This window comes from Mandrillus leucophaeus, unplaced genomic scaffold (genome assembly GCF_000951045.1).
Source record: "Mandrillus leucophaeus isolate KB7577 unplaced genomic scaffold, Mleu.le_1.0 Scaffold292, whole genome shotgun sequence".
Classification (NCBI taxonomy): Eukaryota; Metazoa; Chordata; class Mammalia; order Primates; family Cercopithecidae; genus Mandrillus; species Mandrillus leucophaeus.
Window position 1 is genome coordinate 1,149,295 of NW_012103054.1, and position 19,608 is coordinate 1,168,902.

A 19,608-nucleotide genomic window follows, 5' to 3' on the forward strand; every position below is an offset into this window, starting at 1 on the left:
TATAGTATACTAGCACTGTGGAACTCATCAATGGCAATACTCAAGAGCAACACATTTTTTCTAATATATTTCTTCATGCTTTCTAGACAGTGACTGAACTCACAAATGTACCTTCTCAAACTCTCCAAATTCCATTTTATTGACCAAAGACACATTAGGGCCTAATAGTCTTTGAGTCCTGGTCAACAGGAAAGGCTGTCATAAGTAGATCCCAAAATTTGAGGCGTTTCTGTTTCAAATGATGTCACTGTAATTTAATGCGGGGAAATGCTGAGTGGTTCATCACAGGCAAAACGGGGGTTCCTAAAAAGTAAGGAAAGTGCTTTCGATATAAAATCCTCCCAGTGATAAACAGGAGTGAGAGTAACGATGTACCGCGGGCACTCGGAACATTACTTCAAAATAAGGACTAGTAGATTTTTCCTAATCATTTGCATAGTGCAACTGCACAAAGGCAGAATTCAAAAGATGGCCCACAAAATTCCCACTCCCTGTTGATTTAATCAAACGCGAATCGAGGAACTACTGTGAAAGGTCTTTGCTGGCTTTGAAGCAGGAGGAAGGTACAACTCCAAAAAGAATGTGGGCAGCCTCTAAAACCTGAGAACAACCTGAGAGGTGACAACGTGCTAGCAGCACTCGCTCGCTCTCCGCGCCTCCTTGGCCTCGGCGTCCGCGCTCGAGGAGCCCTTCAGCCCGCCGCTGCGCTGTGGGGGCCCCTCTCTGTGGCTGGCGGAGGCCGGAGCTGGCTCCCTCTGCTCGCGGGGTGTGGCGGGAGAGGCGCAGGCAGGAGCCGGGGCTCCGCGCCGCGCTCACAGGCTGGCGCGGTTACGGGTGGGCGCCAGCTTGCAGGCCCAGCACGCCTGCCGGCGCCTGCTGGGCTTGACTGGAGACTAGGTCCCGTGTGTGGACCGCCATTCCCTCTTTGCGGGGTCGTTGACCACTACGGCGGATCTCCGTCTCTTTCTCCCTTCCCCTCTTTTCTTCTTGGTTATCTGGGACGAGCTCCCTCTGGGCTGCCTTAGTGCCCGGGCTAGATGACGCAAAATCTTGCCGGACTGCCAGTGAGAAGTGAAGCCGCCTGGGCTTCTGGTATGGGTGGGGTGACTTGGAGAACTTTTCTGTCTAGCTAAAAGATTGTAAATGTACCAATCAGCACTCTGTGTCTAGCTAAAGGTTGTAAACACACCAATCAGCACTCTGTCAAAACGGACCAATCAGCTCTCTATAAAAGGCACCAATCAGCTCTCTGTAAAATGGACCAATCAGTAGGATGTGGGTGGCGCCAGATAAGGGAATAAAAGCAAGCCACCCCACACAGCAGGGCCAACCAGTTGGGGATCCGTTTATTTTTTAGGTTTTCAGGATGAATGTTGTTGCTGTTCATTCTTTGGGTCTGCAAGCCTTTAAGAGATGTAACACTCTTCGCGAAGGTCTGCGGCTTCAGTCCTGAAGCCAGCGGGACCACGAACCCACCAGGAAGAACAAACAACTTTGGAGGTACTGCGTTTAAGAAGTGTAACACTCACCGGGAAGGTCTGCGGCTTCACTCCTTAAGTCATCCAGATCAGGAATCCACCAGAAAGAAAAAACCCCGGACTCACTTGAACATGAGAAGGAACAAACTCCGGACACACCATCTTTAAGAACTGTAACACTCACTGTGAGGGTCAGTGGTTTCACTCTTGAAGTCAGCGAGACCAAAAACCCACCAATTCCGGACACAAACCGACCTGAACTGATGGCGGACAGGGACACGGGACCTGAGTCCTATAATCTCATGGAATTCAATTCTGCCAAAAACCTGAATGAGCCTGGAAGTGAATTCATCCTCAGAAGCTGTGGAAAAGAACGCAGCCCTCCCGTCACCTTGTGAAACCCAGAGCAGAGAACTGGCTTGCAAAATGGATGTTAACTGCTAGCTTTGTGATTATGACAGTAGCAGTAGAAAATCAACATGGTAGCTGAGCAGGTTTTATCACAGTTACTCCCTTTGGTTATAAGTATACTCAGTGAAGTGGAAGATTTGGTGCAGGGAGCTCCTGACACAGGTGATGGAGCCAGTAGAAGGGAGGAGGAGGGTGCAGCAGTTTCAGTGAGATTCCCCTAGGAGTTATTCCACTACCCCACATGAAGTGAGAGGAAGGAAGATGTGGGCATGATAGGGAAAGCCTGGAAAGGAGTGAATGGAGGATTTGAGGACACAGCTTGAACTCCACATCCGCAGCAAGTGGACTTATTCTCCTTGGCTAAACTTGGTGGGACTAGCTTTGGAAATGAAGTGAGGTGGCACTAGGATGTCCACCAGTTGCCTGCTTTTTCTCTGCTGTATCCATGATACAGCATGATATACCCTGCTCAGAATCTGACTACTGCCATACAGTGGGTTTCACTAGAAGGCAGTAGTTAGACAATTACTGCTGGAGTCCACAAGACTTGCAAATACAGCGTTGACTAGTGCTTTTCAAACTCTGGAGTGTAAGTGGACTGTGACTCCCATCATCCTAAATAACAGGAAGAACGCTTTAAAAGGAAATGATATTTATTTGGAAATAGGCATTGCAATGGGAATATGTGTGCCATAGTAAACCAGGTTCTTATTCAGGATAGTAAAGGAAGACAGAGGTTTTTAAAGAAAAATGAGAATTATGTAATTGTTTTGAGATAATCCTTGACTACAAGGGTTGATAACAATGGTGGAATTAGTCCAAGATTGAACAAGCAGTTGCTGGACAGATGTCCTCACAGAATTTTTTTGTGTGTGTGTATGTAAGGTTGTGCAGTCTTTGTGTGAGATTGTGGGTTTTGCTATCTTTTGCGATAGTTTTTGTTTTCCGTCATTTGTGCATGAGAAGCTTCCCTTCATGGCCTTTCATAGCTCTATTTATCTTCCCCAGTTTTTAACACATTGACTCCATTTTGATTTTAACAACGTTCATGCTCCATTTCAAGATCCAGACAAAACATCATTCATGTGAATGCAAAGGAAAGTTATATTTGGACATGCAAAGATTCAGAAACACCGCTCACCATGTACTAGTTTTGAAAAATTTTTTTTGAAGTATAGTTAAACAATGAATGTATCAAAATAAGGAGCTCAAGAAAATTGGAGGAAACATTGATAGATAATAAAGGTATACAACTTATAGTTAAATCTAATTATGGTTGATTTTGTACATGCAAATTTAAAATATTAAGAATGATTTCTAAAAATGGAAGAATCATAATGTGAAATAAAGTTAGTAAAAATCTAGATTAAAAATTCCAAGTTAGCAAAATAAAAATAAAGAAAAGCAGAGTACGTAAGAAGGGGACAGAGATAAAAAAATTTTCTGCTTAAATACTTAGCATGGTCTAGGAGGTGAAAGGGTATAGGCACTATTTAATTTTCATTCTTCATGATGATGAGGAATAAAAGGTTCAAATGTTTGTAAAAAATACAACAAAAATCATTAGCAGAATGAACATAGAAACTATTAAATAACATAGAAATAATGACATTATTTATTCATTAATATGATAAATAGTTGAGTTCATTCCATTCCTTGTGCTATAATAGGCAAAATAGTCATGATCCCTGCCCTTTACTATAAGTATGAACACATATCATGATTATAATGTGAAAGGTAATGTTACGGGAAGATAATATTTATGCATATGCATGAAACAAAGTGAAAATATTTTTACCAACTCCTAATTGAGGTTATTTTTGTGGAATGGGAATGCAGTTGTGGTAGCTATTAGCAACCATCATCAATTCTGTTTTACTTCCTCTTCCAGGGGAAAGTAAACCATGGCCACCTTGAAGTAAACCACTACACCTTGAAGTTAACCATGGCCGTGTGCTTTAATTTGGCAAATAAAATGTGTCATTTTTCAGGCAGAAGATTTGAGGCAGTGCACAATTTGCCAAGTTCCCTTTTTCCTTGTTATGATGCTCTTGGAAGCTTGCAATGGCATGAAATATCCATCAGTGTGGTTCTGGAGAGATTGATAAGCGGAGGCCTGCAGCATGCCCTAGCCTAATCTGATGGATACAGCTGTCGGTACCAAGAAATGGAGGTGTTTCCTTAAAACAACCTAAAATGTGTGGCTTTGGCTTAATGATTCGTAGGTGGCAAGGGAAGTTTGGAAGTAAGAAGGAGGTTAGCTAGTGTTATTCTGGGATGAGACATTTGTTAAGATAGTAGTTTAACCTGGGAGGCATACATTTGTACTTCTAGGGCAGTACTTGGCAAACATTTTCTGTAAAGAGAAAGGCAGTAAGTATTTTTGGCTTTTCAAACTGTATGAGTCTCTGTTGCACATTCTTCATTGCTTGTTTTTACAATCTTTAGTTTCCCTTTTACACAATCAGGCTGTTGCCTGGATTTGGACTACAGGATTACCAAACCCTGTTCTAGGGAAATGCTTAGTTTTTAAAGTACATTTGAAATTGATTTTGATTATTGTTGACTGCATTTGTCAGGGTGCTAATAAGACAATAATGAGCTTAGAAAAGAACTGGCCAATTTGTACGTAGGAAGAAAGAGAGTCTAGTTTGAGGATTTCCAGTAAGGAATCTTACCCTAAAAGATAAAGCTGAGAAGGTCTTTGGAGAATTACTCTTGCAGCAAGTATGAATTCTAGGTAAGACTGTCACACCTATTGTTAAAATCTTTGACTCACATCCATGACCTAGTAAAGGTGTGCCTAAATCTTTTTAATTGGACAAAATGGCTCTCTCACCTAAACTGGATAGTCCAACATACCTTAGTTATGTCCAGAGGAAAAGAGACAAGAGATTTGGGTGTGATAAAGCAAAAGTAGCAAATAGAAGTATGTTTGGAAAAAAAAAGTAGGTATTGAAGAAAATTGAGTAAGGTCTTCAGAGTAGTGTACTGTCAAATGAATGACAAGCTGGAACTTAAAGGGACAGAGACTATTTGAAATTTTAAAATAAAGAATTATGAATGAGTAGACATTGAAGTGCACGATCCTTTAATATACATTCCAGATTGAAGGCAAGAAGAATCTCAAAGGAAGAACATCTTAGAAGATGGAGTCAAGAATTTTGGAAAACTGGACAAGAGAACCCTTCCAAGACATAAGAACTGCAGTTTAATACGGGATTGCCTAAGGTAGTAAACCTTCACTATCACCGCCTAGATTCCAGAATTGCTATCGGGTGTCTGCCATGTATCTGATATTCTTCCCTTTTCTGAATGTGAATCTCTTTAGAATTATTATGTATTTATTCTGCAGTTGTGTATTGAGTGTGGATGTATGTTGGGATGGGAGTTGGGCATGTAAATCATCTTTCTTTTTTTTTTTTTTGAGACGGAATCTTGCTCTGTCGCCCAGGCTGGAGTGCAGTGATACGATCTTGGCTCACTGCAGCCTCTGCCTCCCAGGCTCAAGTGATTCTCATGCCTCAGCCTCCTGAGTAGCTGGGACTACAGGTGTACGCCATCATGCCTGGCTAATTTTTTATATTTTTAGTAGAGATGGGGTTTCGCCATGTTGGCCAGGCTCGTCCTGAACTCCTGACCCTAAGGGATCCGCCTGCCTCGGCCTCCCAAAGTGCTGGGATTACAGGCATGAGCCACTACACCTAGCCTAGCCAAGTCACCTTTTTAGTTCATAGATTTCTGGATGAAGTGAAATCACATCCAAACCTGATACAGAAACCACCACATTATTCTCTGATACAGGGACTAGGATGCATCACCAGATCTTGAACTCAGAGCTGATCCTCTGACTGGTGGGACCTTGGGGTTGTCCCGCTTAGGGAGAGGTTGAATATATAGTACATGGGGAAAGGAGAGGAAATCAAGTATTTGGGAAGAGAAGGGTGACATTAGTCATTAATGCTATACACTTAATATTTCCAGTTATCCTAGGGTGGTAGTCGGATTGCATTTCTCTGCCCTTTTAAGTTACCACCATTAGATTAATCTTCTTTTACTTGTCCTACTGTGCTCACTCTCTTCTTATTACAAGCCTTCTGCTTATGCTGAATATGGTACCCAGAGTGATACTATTATAGTACAGATCACATATTCCCATTGCACTTAGAATAAAACACAAACCTCTGAACAGACCTGAAATCTCTGGGATCTGATTTCCAGCTGCTCTCCAGCCCCATCTTAAACCATTCTCCACCCTCTGCATGTTTACTGCTGGGCTTCACGGGGACTATGCTTCCATTACCTTCTCATGCCAAGCTTTTCCTTGTCTCAGGGCCATTGCATTTCCTCTCCCCTGCCTAGCAGGCTCTTTCTCCAGATGTTCAAATGGCTGAGTTTTTCTCCTTATCCGGGTACCAGGTCATACATCAGCTCCTTGGAGAAGGGAGGCTGTTCCTGATCGGACCACTTCCTTTGAAAGAGCCTTGTCATCCTGTGTTTAGTCTTTCCACTCTGCTTCATTTTCTTCTTACTTTTTACCACCATCTTTTTAGTTGCTTATTTGCCCAGCTTTCTCTAGAGAAAGAGTATATTCAGCAGGGTCTTGTCTGGCTGATTTCATCACAGAATCTCCAGAGCCTGGATTAGTGCTGGACACCTCATAAGCACTCAGTGGGTAGCAGTGGAATGAATCCATTGATGATAGGGTATACCAATTAGGCAGGAGCAAATCACCATCCTATCTCAGAGGCTTAGAATGATGAAGTTTATTGCTCTTTCAAGGCCCATGTTAATTGTAGGTGAATTGATGTTTCTGCTCCAGGTTTCCCGTTGACTGAGCTGTTACTAACTATACACTGCCGATTATCATGGCAGAAAGGAGAAAGCAGACAAACTACAATGATTCTTAAAAATCCCACCAGAAGTGACATAGGTCCATCCCGATCATATTTACCTAGCCAGAACTAGTCACTAGGTCAGATCCAGCTTCATGGGGTTAGGGTATGGTAGTCCTACAAGATGTCTGGGAGAGAATTGGAAATATTTGGTAATTAGCAGTAATGACTGCCTTATAGAAATGATCACAGTCCCTGTGAAGCCCAGCAGTAAACATGCAGAGGGTATAGAAATGATCCCTCTTCTTTTCAGATCTCAACTGAAATATGCTATCCACAGTAAAGCAGTTTTCTTTATCCCTTAAACCAGCTGCTTCTCAAATTTAATGTCAACACCAGTTATCTGGGATCTTATTAAAGTGCAGGTCTAGAAAGGGGCCTGAGATCCTGTGTTCTAATTAGCTCCAAAGTGATGCTAATGCTGCTGCCCTTGTAGACCATGCTCTGTGTAGCCTGTCTACAGATTTCTCTTAAGTACAAGCCTCTTTCTTAATAGCACCTGTCTCCATTTATACATTTGCATGATCCACTTTTCCCTCAGATTCTGAGCTCCATGACATCAGGGACTGTTTTGCTGTCACTCACCATTGTTGCCTCCCTGTGATAAGGGTGTTCAATAAATATTAGCTGGACTCATGAGTTGTTGATTTCCTGGATTTCTAGGACTAGTTGCCTGTTTCTGGATATGTGCCAAAAGTCCTGGAACATTACTGGAGCTTGGCATTTAGTGGCCCTGAAATTGGCATGTGCTCTTTGGAAGGGACATTTTTGGCCATGAGCACTCTATTATTTGTTGAATATATATTAGCATATACTATAAAAACTGCTTCTTTTGGGTTTGGGTACTAAAGTCTCACAATGCTAGCAAAGAATATTACAATTAAAATTAAGCAGTAATTATTCCATTAATGTAACTGGGTTCTCACCTTCTACATTCTTGATGTTTATCTTGTTATTTCCAGTGTAGTCAGTTTACTCACTGTATTAGCCAGTGTTCTCCAGAGAAACAGAACAAACACTATGCATGTGCATATATATAAGACAGCTTTATTTTAATGAATTGGCTGATGCAATGATAAAGCCTTGGGAGTCCAAAATCTGATGGAGTTGGCCAGCAGGCTGGAGACCCAGGGGTGAGTTGCAGTTTGAGTCCAAAGGCTCTCTGCTGGCAGAATTCCTTCTTCTTGTGGGGTAAGGGGTGGAGAGGTGAGCGGGTGGAGGTCAGTTTTGTTGTATTGAGGCCTTCAACTGATTGTATGAGGCCCACCCACAATATGGAGGGCAATCTGTTTACTCAAAGTCCAGTGATTTAAATGCTAATTTCATCTAAAAAACACCATCACAGAAACATCCAGGATAATGTTTGACCAAATACCTGGGCACTGTGGCCCAACCACGTTGACATAAAATTAACCATCACATTCACCTTTCACATTCTTAAGAATGACTCAAATCTCCCTGGTAATGAAAACGACCTTAATAGGCCAGTTATAAAACCTCTGCAGTAGGTCAGTTTAATATTCATTTGTGCTTTGAGTTCATTTAGCACTGTTATTAGGACTTATTTTAAACAACCAGAGCTGGCTCAGAGGGAAGAGGGTAACTTAATTACCTTCTCATTTTAGTAATATTCATATTTCTTCCTTCCTCTATAGCTGCCTTTAATTCTCTGCTATAATTTATAGCATTATAATTAGGAGTTCTGATGATATACTTGAGCAAAGTATGTGCTTATGGATAAGTGGGGCCATTAATGGACTAGGAACTTTGGGTCCTGTCTGTTTCCTTCACATGACTTTGAAAGACACAGATGCTTAGTTTTTAATACATGAATGACAAGCAGCTGCTTTAACTCACTCAGTGTTAGCCAGTACTAAAAAGGCCAGTCAGCTGGAGCAAAGCATTTGAAAATAAAGACAAGGGCAATCTGAACTTCCTCAGTGAGGACAGAGTATTCCCTCCGGCTGGACATTCCACTTCCTTGAGATATGCTCCTCAGGTGACAGCTGTGAAGGGAAATGCTAATGATCGTGTATGGGCAGTAAAGTTGATGCCTTTTGCCCCTTGAGGGAAATGAAACAGATGCCTGTATCTTCTTAGGCTTCAGTTCTGTGAGCTAATTGAGGCTATTGTCCAGCATTAAATCTGAAGTATGCTCTAGTGGGTCTTCCTATGATGCCAAGGGTGAGAGATTTGTGCCAGTGCTGTAGAATACTGGCCATAATAGATAGAAATAGTTGTTTTTGTAATTCTTCAAAATTACAGCCTGACTTTGTTTAGATTTACACTAACTTTGTGATCTTGGCTGAGCCAATTAATCATGGTTGTTTTCCTCTTGATTTCTGAACATTTTAAAATACATTGAAGGGGAGGAAGGAAAGGTTGAGGCTGAAGTGACGGAAGGCAGAATGGCCCAGTGGTGACATACATAGGTCTCCTGTCTGTATCAGTCAGGGTATGGATCAGAGAAGCAGAGCCAGTAGTAGATTCACTGTAAGAGATGTGTTGTAAGAAACTGGATTATACAGTTGTGGGGGTTGGTTTTCAGGAAGGGCACGCTGGAACTCCTAGGGAAGAGTTGAAGCTGCTGTCCTCAGGTAGAATTTCTTCTCCGGGGAAGTCTCAGCTGTGCTACTAAGGCCTTTCCACTGGTTGAAGCAGGCCCACCAGGTTATCTAGGATAATTACCTTAAAGTCAACACCTACTGAAGTGAATCCCATCTATAGAAAACCTTCATAGCAACATCTTAGATTAGTGCTGGAATTGAATAACTGCGGACTGTGGCCTCTCCAATTAGGCACATCAAAAAGACATCACAGTGCCCCAAAAGCTTGATCCTTCACTCTCATGGAGGTAGAGAATTAATGGTGGTTACCAGAGGCTGGGAAGGGGTGACGGGATGGGGGAATAAAGAGGGGCTGCTTAAAGAAGCGACAAAAACATAATTAGATAGAAGGAATAAGCTCTAGTGTTCAGTAGCACCACAGGATGACTACAGTTAACAATAACTTACTGTATGCTTCAAAATAACTAGAAGAAAAGAATTGGAGCGTTCCAAATACAAAGAAAAGATAAATATTTGAGGTGACGGATATCCCAATTACCTTGATTTGATCATTACACACTATATGACTACCAAAATATCACATGTACCCCATAAATATGTTCAACAGAGTATACATGCAAATTTTAAAAAAGAAATTAAAGCTATTATGATTATTGAATAAAAGAAGACATCATAGTGCCCCAAAAGCTTGATCCTTCACTCTCTGTGAAACTTATACCTTAGTACTCATTCGTTCATTAATAAATTAAACAAATTATAGTATCTACCTCATAGGAGGCTTGTGTGGATGAGATAGGATTAAATGATCGAATACATATATGCTGCTTACAATAAGATGTGGCACAAAGTAGCACTCAATAAGCAGTTTATGCTTCTTCATGCATTCTTACATTAAATATTAAATTTCATGGTGTCACCAGGTTTGAAGCATGAATTTTTTTAAAGTGAAGAAACTGAAGTAGAGAGAATTGAAATGACTTGTCACCAACCTGTCTACTTTAGTTATTGCAACCAGGGCTAGAAACCATGTTTACTCTGATGCTTTTTATAGCTGAGATGATTGTCACCATCAGTGTGTCTGTCATTACCAACATGATTTTCAGAACTTTAAATCATTTATACATATTACAAAATAACCTCAAGGTGTAGCTGGGGCCACCTCATCTTTTTAGACTTCAATGCATTTTGATTCAAACACCCACAAGCAGTAGTGGCTAATTTGATGTGCTTCCTAATATCATTGGGGATTCTTGGGAAGACATTTCATTCCTGGCTTTGACATCCCTGTCCCTGTTTCCTCCTTTTGTGCCCAAATTTGAAATGCAGCCCCATTTCCTTGTACCCACGAAGATATTTCTGAGTGTGCCGACCGCTGAATGGTGAGAGAGTGGGTTAATACATAGCCTTACCTTCACTTAACCCCCACTTGCCATAGAAATTAATCAGGCACTTTTTCCTCACACTCTCTCCTTTCATACCCTAGTCCACACCTGCAAATTTTACTGACTACTTTTGTAGGGTTATGACCATGTCTTTGAGTGAGGTGAGAGTTGGGTGCTAGTGTGAGTTCACACCCTTCCCCTTCATCTACCAAATGGCCTGATGGTGTATTTTCTAAGCAAAATCAGTTCTTTTCCTAAGGAACTTTAAAAAAATTCTAATTCTAATTCTAAAGAAACAAAAAGATTAGTTTTCAGACAATGCCTTATTAAGGTATGAACACTTTCCCCATGCCTTTCAAAAGAAAAAAAACAAATAAACTCACAAAGATTGATTGGTAAAAAATAGCTAGCAGCTATGGGCTTATTTTACTTCATGCTTCAACTCTTCGCTGACCTTTAGAAGATGAATTTCTTCTTTGTTGTGTAACTGCTGTTCTGTGGAATCATCATTAATTATCGCGAGCCACAAACAAAACCCACCATGATGGATTATCTCACAGCATAATTACTGACTCTAATCATAGACAGCTCAGGCTCAGAGGTGCTAGGTATCAGGACAGTAAGTTTTGCGTGCATATTTCAAGAAAGTATCATGAAGCTTGAAGAAGAGAAAAGAGAAAGACTATTAGTACTAGCAGAGCTCAGTGGTCTGTCAGCATGTATTTTTGACTAATGGTTAACAAGTCCACAGTGAAATCAACAATGGTTACAATCTTGCCTCCTCTTTCTCCTCCTCCTTTTCCTTTTTCTCTTGCTAATGAAAGGAGGTTATTGCAATTTTGCCACATAGTAAGCCTTTAAACCAAATTCTCTACTCTGTGCTCATAACAGAGCAGAAAGAAAAAATAAATGTTCTTCTCATTTAACTCAAAAATACTGCATTATAGATATATCTGCTCCTACAAGCAATTCATGTTAAGCAAGCACATTTTTCTTTCCCCAGTAGACTGTGCAAAGCACATCTGCTCTGGTTTTCAAAAGACAAAATACCTGTGTGCCTCACCAACAAGTTATTTGTTAGAATTAAAGAGAAACTTTAAGGAGTGCTTAGGCCCTCAGGTTTGACCTTCAGCCATCTCTTACATAAGAAAATTAATAGTTAATTGGTCACTTTAGTGGCCCATCTGAACTAAGCAGCTTAATAAAGTAGTAAAATATGTGTGTTCCTTTGAGAAACAGAATACCCTGTCATTGCATACATGGGTAAAGAATGATGCTTAGGAGATTGGAAGGCTGTATCTAGAAAAGGGGTGCTCATGAATCTTGTCTGTTTTCTAAAGAGCTCATTTGTCTCACCAGCACCATTAGGTTCATATCGTTTACTCAGTTTCCATGTAGTAAACTGTAGCCACATCAGACCAATCTGCTTCAACTTTTATGTAACAAAACTGTGAGTTGCTTATCAGTGGACATGGATTCCAAGGTTAAAGGTCACATAATCTGAGCATGCCCAGATGAACCTAAGTGTGCTACCACAAGGGGAGCCTGAGTGCTCAGACCTAGGAGCAGGGGCTAAATTAAGAAGCAGACACTGCATGGCAGTGTCCAGGATCCAATCAGATTGAGCTTTTGCATCACCCCATGGCCAGACCCAGCCCTAGCTCAGGGAGACAGATTGGAGCATTTCCTCCTGTCTTGCCACGTGATTTTCAAAAATGCTTTTCTTTTCTTGAAAGCTGGTGCCATGGTATAGACCTCTGTGTACCTTGGGCAGTGAGCCAGTTGATACTAGGTAACAAAATGACAATGAAATAGCATTAATTATATGGTACATTTTAAAAAATATGTGGCCTGTCACATGTTTATCAAATCCACAGTAAAATCAGCAGTGGTTACACTCATTCTTTCCTTTTCTTCTTCATGCTTCTTTTTCTCTTCTTTAATGAAAAGAGGTACTTGCAATTATTTCACTAATAAAATTTGAAACCAAATTCTCTACATTATGTTAGAAAAATGTGGATGATGATACTTTTAACTTATCTTCTTTATTTTTTGTAAAATAAAATGTTTGGAAGAACAGAATTGCCAAAATATGTTTTGGGAATCAAATTTGTTTCCAAGGAAATATAACTCTAAAATTATAATGTAGAAGATTTGACATATATATTTGGGATACTACTCTTGAGGTCATGTCTTTTTAGAGGGAGGAAATAAGACGTGCTTTGAGGGCAGAAGACACCTAGGTTTTGTAGTGTCAACTATGCCCTTTATGAGCTGTGTATATTTGGACAAGTTACTTACCCATTCTAAGCCTCATATGTAAAATGAAGATAATAAAAATGCTTTATCAAATGATGGACATGGGGCTTAAGGATCAGGTACAGGTCTTATACCAGTGTCTGGTGAATAGTAGGACCTAAATAAGTGCTCACTCTTATATTCTAATGAGACTAGCTTAAAGGAGGAAAAGGCTTTAGATTTGATGGCTGTGAGTGCAAATGATAAAAATTAGTAAGTATAAGTTGGATATATGGCATTAAAAATGATTGTCTTAAAGGCACACATGCAACAACAACCACCATCACAAACCTGAAACCTATCAGCATGGTTAAAATGGGCAAAGGGTTTTGAAACTAATGGGAAGTAATTTATTTCTGGTAGTATTAAAAGAAGTAAAGATATTTTCTTCAAATTTCTAATTTTAAATGGAATTAAATATTATAAAAATCTATGACCTAAAACACACCCATTATAGAATTGTATTGATCCTCATAGCATTATGAACCTGTGCTCTTAAATTTAGACTGCTTGAATTCAAGCTCGGCGCCTTACTAGCTGTTTTACTTGGGCCAGTTGCGTAACCTCTCAACGTCTCATTTTCTTCATCTGTAAAAATGGGTAAAGTTATGATATCTACTAGAATGTCATGAGGATTAAATGGTTAATACTACAAAGTATTTACAACAGTAAAATAGCAAACGTTATTATTATTACTATAATTCTAAACTAATTTTGCTCCATGATCCTAGGCCAAAGAAGGAAAAAGAAAATGTTGTGGTTTTTCTTCTCTACTTTTCTTCAGAAACAACATGATTGAAGGGTTTGCTTGTTTCTGTTAAGTAAATGACAGCACTGCTTGACATGGTTGGCTGATCAGCAGAGTGAGACAGCAGTGACAGCTTGCATTTATGGGAAGTTCAGCATGCAGTCCGGAATATTTTATTTCCAGATTGCCTGAGGAGTTTCTAACGTTCAAAATGGATGACACTAGAGATTCACCAAGGGAAATTTATCATGTAATTCAATATTCATAGAACGTTTTTTATTACAATGATTTTGACCTAAATCTGAAAAAAATGCTCTAGTAAGATAGCATTTAAAAGAAAAATTAAATAAATCAGCTGGGGCCCTTGGAAAGGATTAGTGAACTAAAGTTAAGGTTGATTTTGACACAAGAAGTAGAACTCTGGGAAGTTTTTCTTTGTTTTCTGCAAGAAAATAATCGTTCAGTTGAGAACAAATGCTTATGCCTGGAAATTAATCATAATTGTACGTACAGTGTACAGCCGCGGAGCTACTATGTAAACCAGAATAAAGGAGACATTAAGCAATCTAAGCTTCCACTTTTAAAAATGTGTGTTTATATTTGAATCATATTTTCATTTTTACCATTTGTATGGAGTAAAGTCCACTAATCTGAAGGTTAATTTTCCTTGGTTAATTCTGAAAATATTTCCAGTGAAAATGGCTTAATGATGATGAGAACTGTTCTCTCTCTCTCTCTGTCTCTGTGTGTGTGTATGTTTGAGAGAGAGATAGAGAGAGAGAAAAGAGTATGTGTGTGTTTTGTTAACACATAAACAAATTTATGCTATCACACAACACATGTCCAACAGATTTAAGATAATACCAGGACAGTTATGCACATTAAAATATATGCTGTCTACTCTGTAGTGGAAAACAAGGTGCCAAGTTTTGTAGATACAGTTATGAATAATGCATAGTGTTGATCCTCAAAAAGCACATAGTCTAGTGAGAAAACAAGGAGTCAGAAATTATAATTTTTACAACCTCTCTTGTCAGTCACAAATGCAGATTCTATTCCAGATCATGAAATTATCTATATGTTTTATTCAGGATCTCGAAAATGAAGTCCTAAATGATGGAAGAACACAAGAGAAGAGCACAACCTCTTGTAGTAAAGTGTATCTGTTGGGGGGAAGATAGCAAGGTATTTTTTTTTTCCCTCTTTCTTAGGATACATAGAAGCAGAATGTTGAACTAAGACCTTGAAAAGAGGAAAAAAAAGTAAGGTCATATAAAAAAATAAGGCCGGGCACAGTGGCTCACGCCTGTAATACCAGCACTTCGGGAGGCCGAGGCAGGTGGATCACCTGAGGTCAAGAGTTCGAGACCAGCCTGGCTAACATGGTGAAACCCCATTTCTACTAAGAATACAAAAAATTAGCCGGGCATGGTGGCATGTGCCTAAAATCCCAGCTACTCGGGAGGCTGAGACAGGAGAATCGCCTGAACCCAGGAGTGGAGGTTGCAGTGAGCCGACATTGTGCCATTGCACTCCATTTTGGGCAAAAAGAGCAAAATTCTGTCTCAAAAAAAAAAAAAAAGATAAGAAATAGACGATAAAGTGCAATAGCTTAGCAAACGAAGGACAAAATTAGTTGAAGAAAGTCATGGGAGATGGTCAACAACATACAAAGTTAAAGCAAGTAGGAGAAGAGAGATGAGAGAAAGCCACTGGATTTGTGGAAAAGCACATTTTGATCTTTGATAAGCAGGTAGTTTCAGAAGAGTTTTAAAGTCAGATGAAAGCTGGCAGAAACTAAGATGAGATTGAATCAGGATAGAACTTGGAAGTAAAAGTACACACCAAATATTTGAAAATCTTAGCAACTAAAACATAAAGAATTTATGGGTGTTAAAAGAAATAGAAGGTGAATCAAGAAAAAAACTTTAGGAAATAGAAAATCTTCTCATATTGGAAAAAGGAAGGAATCCTACGTATTGAATCAGATTGAGAAGTACTGGCTAATTGTGGAGTGAAATTCTGGGATTAAAGGAAAGAAAGGTGAGTTAAAATTTAGTTCAATACTCATTTCAGAAAGTAGGAGAAAATATTTACCCAGATTATAAGGAAAGATGAGATGACATGTTGAAAATAATGGAAATCCTCTTTTTTCTTTCCTCTCATTAAAATTCATGCCCTGGGCATAGAGTCTGTTCTTAAACAAATATAAAGAATTCTTGCATGATTTAGGGCATGCCTGCATCCACAAACTCTTCTTTCAGTGCTATTTCGGTTGCTTTTTATGCTAAAGGCACCATGTTTCTCTTTCAACAGCTCAGTCAGGTCATGCTTTTCCCACTTCAGGACACTTGCACATGATCTTACCTTCCTTGGAAATAGTTTTGTTCTTTTGACTTCGACTAATGCAACATTTACTCCAAAGCTCAGTAAAATATCCCATCCTAAGAGATTTCTTCTTTAAACCAGAAATTCAGCTTAGATTTCTCTATTTTACTTTTAAACCACCCTGTTCTTTTTTGAGAAAAAAATTTGCAACTATGAATAACCTTGACACTCCTGAATTTGGAGATTGCAACTGACTGTTGTAAAATGCATGTCACTGGCTACAGACTGACTTTGCTGACAAATGGAAAACCAATCCCCATTCTTACCTCCTTAAACATAATCTAGATGACTTTTCCAATTGTCCAGTGAAATACAGGAGTGTTCTAAACACTGCATTTTATGGATTCTAAGACTCATATTAGCAACTTTGTATTACAGTTTCTCCGAGTCTTGACTGAAGCTGAGTTCTTCCAGATAGGATTTGCCATTTATTTCTTCTATTAGCCAACCTGGGACTTCTTTATGCCTCTGGTCTTTGGGACCATAATGGTGGTATGAATTCAGAGTTGCAAATCTGTGTGAGCACTCCTTATGGTTCAAATTCTCAGGAATTCAAAGGACATTTGTTTTCCCTGCCTCTATTCAGTGATAAGGTTGAGACATGCAAACTTAATTTTACTTTCTGTGTTGTAGCTTTAATTATCATTAATTTTACACTTTGTTTTTCAGCCTTGTCTGGGGAGGAGGGTATGTACTATCAGATTCTCCAAACTTAATTTATAGTTTGTATATAAAATAGTAATGTGTAATAATCAATGACAACTTATAATGTATGGTTTGTTATATATGATGAAATAAGGTAGTATTTTTCTCCTTATTCACAGAGACTACTTGTGGGAGTTTAACCAGTTAGTCAGTGAGAAGAGTTCCTTTTGTGCATGTACTAGTTGAGGAACAATTGTTTTTTGTTTGCTTACTATATGCCAGGCAATGTTGTCTGCACTGGGGATTGAAAGTGAAAAAATCAGACCAAAATCCCTGCCCTCATGAAGTTTAATTCTAGTTCCTATGTAATATTGTGAAACTTGAAGTTGTTTGCAATAAAATTGCATTTACAGCACTAATCACCAGTGTGACTTGAGTAATTCCTGTTGCAACATAATTTCCCTTTTATAGAACTCATTACAAGTATAATTAAGTCAAAGTAAAACAGTTGGCTTGTTGTCTTTCCTCACTGTAAGCTCCATGGGTTCCGGTACTGCTGTTTTCCTTTGGGCCGGAAGTCCCTGCACCTAAAGCAGGCCTGGAATCCAGTGGATGGACAATAAACATGGACCAATAAGAGAGTGTGGTGTACAACATTTACCTAAAAATTGACTAAGTTCTAATCAACAAGTAAAAGTCTTTCAGCAGTTTTTATATTAAATGTGAATACAGTAAATTTGACTATAGTAAATGTGACTATGGTAAATTTGAAACCCTCTGTTTCCCACTTCTTGAAAAAATACTGAATTACTCATATTACAGTCTACACTAAGAATTATGATATCATACTTTCTTACATGCTTTCGTCTTTAGGAAAACTTTTCAGCCTCATATATGCAATGTTTTAGACATTATAAAAAATTATTTGCTTAGCCCCTTTTATTTTATTTTATTTTACATTTTGATTATCAGTTCTCATTATTTTGTGTTATTTTCTTTTTTGGAAATACTGTTATTCCAAGTCAATTCTTTACATTCTGTTCCCAAAGTCCATTGTCATCTGTGACATTAACAGACATCTCTTTCCATTTCTTCCACATTATAGATATGTATTCATATTTATTTTCTGTAGCACTCTGGCAGTATTGGGCCAGATTTTTAAGGCTTATCATTATTTGTTATTGATTCGATTGACTTTTGGTTCTTTGAATTCTCTGTTTATTCTGACCTATTACTGTTAAATAGATGTAAATGGCCTTTGATCTTATTCATGCTAAGTAGCAATTCTCTATTTTTTTCCTGACTCATTAAGAAAATATTTTCTGGCCGGGCGCGGTGGCTCAAGCCTGTAATCCCAGCACTTTGGGAGGCCGAGACGGGCGGATCACGAGGTCAGGAGATCGAGACCATCCTGGCTAATACGGTGAAACCCCGTCTCTACTAAAAAATACAAAAAACTAGCCGGGTGAGGTGGCGGGCGCCTGTAGTCCTAGCTACGCGGGAGGCTGAGACAGGAGAATGGCGTAAACCTGGGAGTCAGAGCTTGCAGTGAGCTGAGATCCGGCCACTGCAGTCCAGCCTGGGCGACAGAGCGAGACTCCGAAAAAAAAAAAAAAAAAAAAAAAAGAAAATATTTTCTGAAGAAGGTTATTTTTCCTAGGCCCTTAGGTATCTCTTGTCTTCTGTTATGCTTTTTTATTTTAAATGGTAACATTGTGACTTTTATCTATTTATTCATATATGAATTTACTTTGGTTGCTGTTTCTTCTTATACAAAACTCAAGATACTGCTGAATAATGAGGTCCCGGAGTTCTTTTTAGAAACACAGCAACTTCCTGGACTCTGGCTTGTGGTGCAAGGGCATGTTAGAGGGGGACTCACTCCTGACACTGTAATCCTCAATCTCATCACCAGGTGGACATCCCTGAAGGATCCAGGGATGAAGACCAAGAGGATTGGGCCTCTTTCTGTACCATGAAAACTGTTTGTTTGCAGGCAACTTTGAGATATAATCATGGGAATTTGGGGGATATTTCTACCATAAGCTTTCTACTGCTGAATACCTCCGTACCTAGGGCAGTTAATAAAACACAAACTTTCTAGAAATGCTGTGACCTCTTTGGCTACATCTGAGGCCAATAAACACAAATTATGTTTGAGCGCTTTGTGCTGAATGATATTTGTGCCTAGTAAAGCAATTTAACAAAACTTCCTCAATTTACAAGAAAAATAATGTATGCAATATGTATAAGGTCACCTTGATAATAAGACAACCTTCTGTTTTGTGAAATAAATGCTTCATTTTATTAACTTGAAAGTAAACATTTTTAGCAATAAATGTGAAATAATCACACATCTACACTTAATAATTAACTTATACATATGTGTACAAACCATTTATCATATAAAATAATACTTTAGAATAATTGTTGTGCTTCTGATTATTCAGGAGATAATTTTATAAAAATTATTTATACACACATTTAACTTCAGTTATTTGTTATCACTAAAAAACACTTTGTGATTGTTCTAACACAGAAGAGAGCACATCATCATGGGATAATTAAGCCATTAATAGAAATACAGGCAGTTTTCTTGTAAAAATTCATTTTATGTCTATTTGTTGTTTCCTCACCATAATTAGTTACTGTAACACTTGGAGAGTTGTCTTTAAAGACTTTATTTACAGTAACATTCAATACTTGGAGCTGAGAAGCTGCACACTCAGCAATAATGACTACAATCTATGCTTGTCCGCTCCTTGTTTTTTAAACAAATTTCTTTGGGTGACATCT

General features: G+C 39.0%; 1 protein-coding gene and 1 long non-coding RNA gene across 3 annotated transcripts in view; one reads left to right on the plus strand and one right to left on the minus strand.

Moving 5' to 3' along the window:
- Positions 1-19,608, minus strand: part of GALNTL6 (polypeptide N-acetylgalactosaminyltransferase-like 6) — a 1,310,737-nt gene that overhangs the window by 390,305 nt on the left and 900,824 nt on the right. The gene's annotated exons all lie outside the window — the stretch shown is intronic.
- LOC105543908 overlaps positions 1-19,608 on the plus strand; it is a 109,136-nt gene that overhangs the window by 59,854 nt on the left and 29,674 nt on the right. The window contains exon 2 of the long non-coding RNA XR_001006687.1: positions 4,997-5,120. This is a non-coding gene — a long non-coding RNA (uncharacterized LOC105543908). The remainder of the gene's footprint in view (positions 1-4,996; positions 5,121-19,608) is intronic.